Genomic DNA, 6,000 nt, shown 5'->3' with positions numbered 1-6,000 from the left:
CTTGATTGCGTGTGAATTGTAGGACCAAAATTTACTTCTTCGCTCATTGTTTTGTCAAAGGCTTGGTACTTGTAAAGTTTTTTGTAACTCTAACCTTCTTTTACGTCTCAGTGTGTATGATAGAGAATGGGAGACAGGTCTAAAGCGAGAGGGAGGAAGAAAGAGAGAGGAAGAGAGGGAGAGATGGAGCGAGGAAAAGGCAAATAAGAGAGAGAGAGAGAGAGAGAGAGGAAGAGAGATAGATAGAGAAAGAGAGAGAGATAGATAGATAGATAGATAGAGAAAGAGAGAGATAGATAGATAGAGAAAGAGAGAGAGGTAGAGAGAGAGAGAGAGAGAGAGAGAGAGAGAGAGAGAGAGAGAGAGAGAGAGAGAGAGAGAGAGAAAACAATGTAACATTTATCTCCCATCTCCCTGAGGGCAAACAGGGGAATGTGAAGATCAGTTAGATAACCACAGGTATAAACATTGGCCCAGGGTTTGACTGCGTCTTTCATCTACGCCATCTGTACAGTGAAACTGTTCACCCAGTGTTGATAAGGAACACAATATTACAGATCAGGGTTACAGATCTGACTCTGCAGAGACAAAGCAAACCTCCAGTCACTTTCAGCTTCATTGACAAGGTTCTTGTTGTTCTGTATCAAATAACAAGTGATGCTGTGTCTCTGTGCGTGTGCTCATGTCTGGGTCTGTTTGTGTGTGTGTGTGTGTACACGTGTGTAATAAAGCCACTGATGTGTGTGTAGCCAGTGGGTTGGGGGGGGGGGGGGGCAGTAGCCACTGAACAGGAAGCAGGCTCCGGAAAAGGTCATGTCTTATCTTCTCTGAGGCTGTGTGTGTGTGTTTGTGTGTGTACAATATGTTTATGTGAGTTAGCAACAGATTGAGATATTTGATAAGAGAACAGAGACAGAACCACAGCAGCTGCTTTGCAGGTCTGCTCTCTGACACACACACGCACGAACACACGCACACACACATGCATGCGCGCACACACATGCATGCACACAGGTTTTCATTTGTTTTCAAGTTGATGGATGAATAAAAACTCTCACACTTTCCCTTCTACATAGACACACACAGACACACACAGACACACACGCACAGAACTCTTGCATCCCTGAGGACAAGTGTTTCTTCTCTTCCCATCCTTTCACTTCATTATTTCTCCTCAGTCACCAAGGACACAGACGCATCCCTCGTTCTTCTCCTCTCCTCTCTTCCTCCCCTCCCCTCCCCCCTCTCCTCTCTTCCTCTCCTCCCCTCCCCCTCTCCTCTCTTCCTCCCCTCCCCTCCCCCCCTCTCCTCTCTTCCTCCCCTCCCCCCCCCCCTCTCCTCTCTTCCTCCCCTCCCCTCCCCCCCTCTCCTCTCTTCATCCCCTCCCCTCCTCTCCTCTCTTCCTCTCCTCCCGTCCCCCCTCACAACAACAAGGTCTCCCAGGTGAGCTGTGTGTTGTTATCTTTCTGGTCTCTCTCGTCTGGCCACGTTCCCCCCCCCCCCTCTCTCTCTCTCTTTCTTTCTTTCTTTCCTTCCTTCGCCACTCCTTCCTGTCTTCCCCTCTAACTCTATCTCTGCTCCCCCAGCTTCCCTCTCTTGCTCTCTCTCACTGGCTTCCTCTGCAAGCCTCTCTATAATTAAGTTAATTTGTTAAACAGTGAACGTTTCTCTGTCTGTCTACACTGACTGGTAATAAAGGATGGGGGGGTTTAAATAATATTGGCTCGGTGTTTCAAACAGACATGATCGCAACAATGATTCAGGATTTCTGGTTGTCTGTTTTTCATTAACCATTTGCACTTTTTTATTTTTGTCTCTACTCTTGCTGCATAACTGTGTTGAGCTCACGGTCTGCACCTCTCTGTGTCATCAACCGTCTCTGGAGGAGGGGATCCCTTAAACAATTGCTCCTCCCAAGGTTTCTTCAATATTTCTAGGAGTTTTCTTAGGAGTTTTTCCTAGTCTTCTGAAATTCTATGGGCATATGCCCAGTGATACTGCTTGTAAAATATAAATAAAAATGTATTTGATCTTGGACAGCCTTATGTTCTGCAAGGCAAGCTATTGGTTGATCACAGACCATAACTCAGAGTGTGAATATTAAGGAATAATGTTCATGTGTGTGATATTGTGTATTAATTTAGCAGACACCTTTATACAAAGGGATGTACAGTAGCAAACAAATAAGACATTTATTTCTTACCCCTAAAATATTTTTGGCACAATGGTTATGATGATTTTCTTTGACCTGAGGAAAAGGTGATACATAGCATTCAACAGTTAGAAGAATTAGAGGTATTTAAATGTTTAGGGTCACATAAAGCATACACACACTTGACACACAAACACACACACACAGTCGGTTGACACACACACAACTGCATGACAGCTACTTCCACTTCCTGTGCTAGATTCTGAAAATGCTTTGACTACACAGACATGCACACATACACAGTACAGTTCCTCAGGTGGGTAGGGGCGGTTTGATATCCTCTGCTCATCCTCTCTTCACAGTAAATGAGGATATTCAGGAGATCATTTTGTACATCACACAAATACTGTACAACATGTATGCACACATGCTATCACACCTGAACACATACATGCACACACGCACACACGCACACACACACACACACACACACACATGCTCTCACAGCATGCTAGATGCTGGTGACTCATATCCACAGTAATCACAGCAGCTGGTGTAGCGAAGAATGTATGTCCTCTCTGCCCACTCTCTGTCCTTCTCTCCTCCTGTCTCTCTTCCTCTCCTCCTGTCTCTCTTCCTCTCCTCCTGTCTTTCCTCCTGTCTCTCTTCCTCTCCTCCTGTCTCTCTTCCTCTCCTCCCGTCTCTCTTCCTCTCCTCCTGTCTCTCTTCCTCTCCATCCCCCCTCCTTCCTCACTCACCCCCCTAAATCACACCGTCTCCTCTGTCTTCCCATAAACTCCATCTGTGTCTTGTCTTTCTTTCTTTAATTTGTGCTTTTTCGCAGCGACAAAGGGAGGATGACCAGCGCTATTCTCTGACCGTCTCACTGTGTCTCACTGTGTCTCACTGTGTCTCACTGTCCACCTTCTCTCCTCCACGTACATGCTCCGGGACTGTTTGTATTGGAGAGAGTGTGAAAGAGAGAGAAAGTGTCTGAGAGGACGAGAGAGGACGAGAGAGAGAGGGAGAGAGTGTCTGAGAGGACGAGAGAGGACGAGAGAGAGAGGGAGAGAGTGTCTGAGAGTTCAAGAGAGGACGAGAGAGAGAGGGAGAGAGTGTCTGAGAGGACGAGAGAGGACGAGAGAGAGAGGGAGAGAGAGTGTGTGTAGGGGCGTGCAATCTTGTATGTGCATGACTCACTAGTCTGACTCTGAATGGCTGCACGTCAGACTGGGAGGAGAAAGTGTGTGTGTGTGTGTGTGTGTAAATGTGTGTGTGTGTGTGTGTGTTTATGTAAATGTCTGTGTGCATGTGTTTTTGTGTGTGTGTTTCTGTGTGTGTGTTTCTGTGTGTGTAATCGAAGCGCTCTATGTGATGAACATAAATACAGACAGCAAGTCTTTCTCACCAGCTCTCACGCGCTTTGAACGTATGAAAAAACTCCTACTCCCACGCCCATACACTTACACACGCATAAACAGAAACCCACACAAACCCACACACTACCACACGTACACACAAACCGTGATCGTTTCATGTAGTCTACATTCCCAGTGTACACCTCTGCATTAGTTTAAGCTGTATTTGGTGTACTTAATTTGCACACCTCCGCGCAAAGCGGTATCATCAGGTTAGAGATGTGAGAGGTGCAATTCCCCGGTGACCCTTCCCGACCTCCAGTCCCCGGTGATCAAGTAAATCACAACACCTGCAAATAAACAGCGCCCGGGCCAACTAGCATAAACGCTTCACTTATTTTCTCAGTTTCTAGTCTCGAACGATTAACTTTTATTCTGGCTTGAGTTGCTTTTGAGAAAGTTATATGCCCAAGTCATTTTAAGCAACTCAGGATAATTGCTCAGTACTCAGTGCAGGAGCTTAGTATGAAAGACTGTGTATTCCGCAACAACGGAAATGAGGTTAAACCGTCAAACCACCTCAAACCGTTTAATACTGGTCAACGTCTTAGATGCAGAAGTCAATTAAACACTGGCGTCAAATCATTCAAAAAAGGTTGCCCGCGCAGTAGCCTACATGTTTTCACTTACAAAAGCACAAACCGTAATTCGTAATGTAAAACACAAAGCAGCATAGTTATCCTTTAGGGTTATTCTCTATCACCAAACTTCTGTGATAAGGCATATGGATTCATCTCACCTGCGATGCGCATTGAAACAGTAAACAGACAGTGGAAAGTTTCCCTTTGCCGCCGAGAACTGTAGGCATCTTTCCGTCAGCGATCTACGGTCACCTCGTTTCGGGGTCCATATCAGCGATTACGTGCTATCGAAAAATAAAAGATAAGCCTCTCTGTTCTAACGACTGCAATCGTGAACTACTGACTGCTCGTCGGAGAATCACGGAGTCGGTGTCGTCGTGGGAGTGAGCTGCGCTGCGCGTGGGCGTACCGGCGTTAACGTCAGACAGATTTGCATGACACACAACCCTGCGACGGGAGAATACGGTTGGCACGACAGCTCGGTAAACGGCTCTTAGGCACACACTTTAGGCGTCAGGCATCAAGATGTCTTTGTCTCTCTCTCTCTCTCTCTCTCTCTCTCTCTCTCTCTCTCTCTCTCTCTCTCTCTCTCTCTCTCTCTCTTCTCTCTCTCCATCTCTCTCTCTCTCTCTCTCTCTCTCTCTCTCTCTCTCTCTCTCTCTCTCTCACACACACACAAACACACACACACACACACACAAACCAATGCACACAAAACGGAAATGTTCATCCCGTGTACTTCTATGTGTGTCAGCATTGGCTGGCTGTGTTGCTGTCTAACCAGCATGTGTCATCTGGACCAGCCTGGCCTGGTCTGGGAAGTGGCTCTGTGTTGTGTACAGTTAGTGTTGTCATAATGAAACATGACTCATATCCCTGGTTGCCCAAGGTGCCGTCTGTGAAGAGAGAGAGAGAGAGAGAGAGAGAGAGAGAGAGAGAGAGAGAGAGAGAGAGAGAGAGAGAGAGAGAGAGAGGGAGGAGGAGATGGAGAGAGGGAGGAGGAGATGGAGAGAGAGGGAGAATAAAGGGACAAGGAGCTGGGGCGTTTCAAGAATTTACTCGGGGAAGGTGATTAGATATAGATGATTTACTGTAGGGGAGTAGTGAAACTAAACAGTACTGTATGTGCTGTTCTGTATGCGGTTGAGAGAGAAAGACCCCCTCATCTTTCTCCTACCCAGAAAGACCCCCTCCTCTTTCTCCTACCCAGAAACACTCCCCCCTGATGGCTGTGGTTGAGTTTTGGTTGAAACCCTCTGGGACCAACCATATTGTTACAAGTGTGCGACCATATAGGCATATGACTGTACTGAAGGCACCTGCTCTACTGGGACAGCCCCTGATGGGGTGTGTGTGGGTGGGTGGGTGGGTGGGTGGGTGCATTCCTAGGTCCAGAACGGATCGGATGGGTAGGCATTTGGTATCCACAAGGGGGCATTTTGTATGTAACTCTCTTACAAACTCTTATAGACAACATAAGAGATGAGCATTCCGTTGGAGTGCTCCCTGTGTGTGTGCACGTGTGTGTGTGTGTGTGCATGTGTGTGTGCATGTGTGTGTGTGTGCATGTGTGTGTTTCTGTATGTGTGTGTCTCAGGTATCTTCTTGTTCTTGGCAGCTGAAGACGAGGCAGGGGTCAAAGAGACGCTTTCACACTGTGAGTTATGAAGGTATGGGGAGGTGAAGAGTGTGTGTGGGTGTCTACGTTAGTCTGCGTGGTTGTCAGTGTGTGTGTGTGTGTGTGTGTGTTTCATGGTTCCATGTAAAGAAGAGGGACGGCATCTGGAAGTGAGGGTGAGTACTACTTCCACCGAGAGTGAGACAGAGGTGAAGAAAGAGAGTGATAAAG

The sequence above is a fragment of the Hypomesus nipponensis genome, chromosome 23 (assembly GCF_054491055.1).
Source record: "Hypomesus nipponensis isolate SF chromosome 23, ASM5449105v1, whole genome shotgun sequence".
NCBI classification, from domain to species: domain Eukaryota; kingdom Metazoa; phylum Chordata; class Actinopteri; order Osmeriformes; family Osmeridae; genus Hypomesus; species Hypomesus nipponensis.
Note: the sequence above shows the minus strand (reverse complement) of the source record.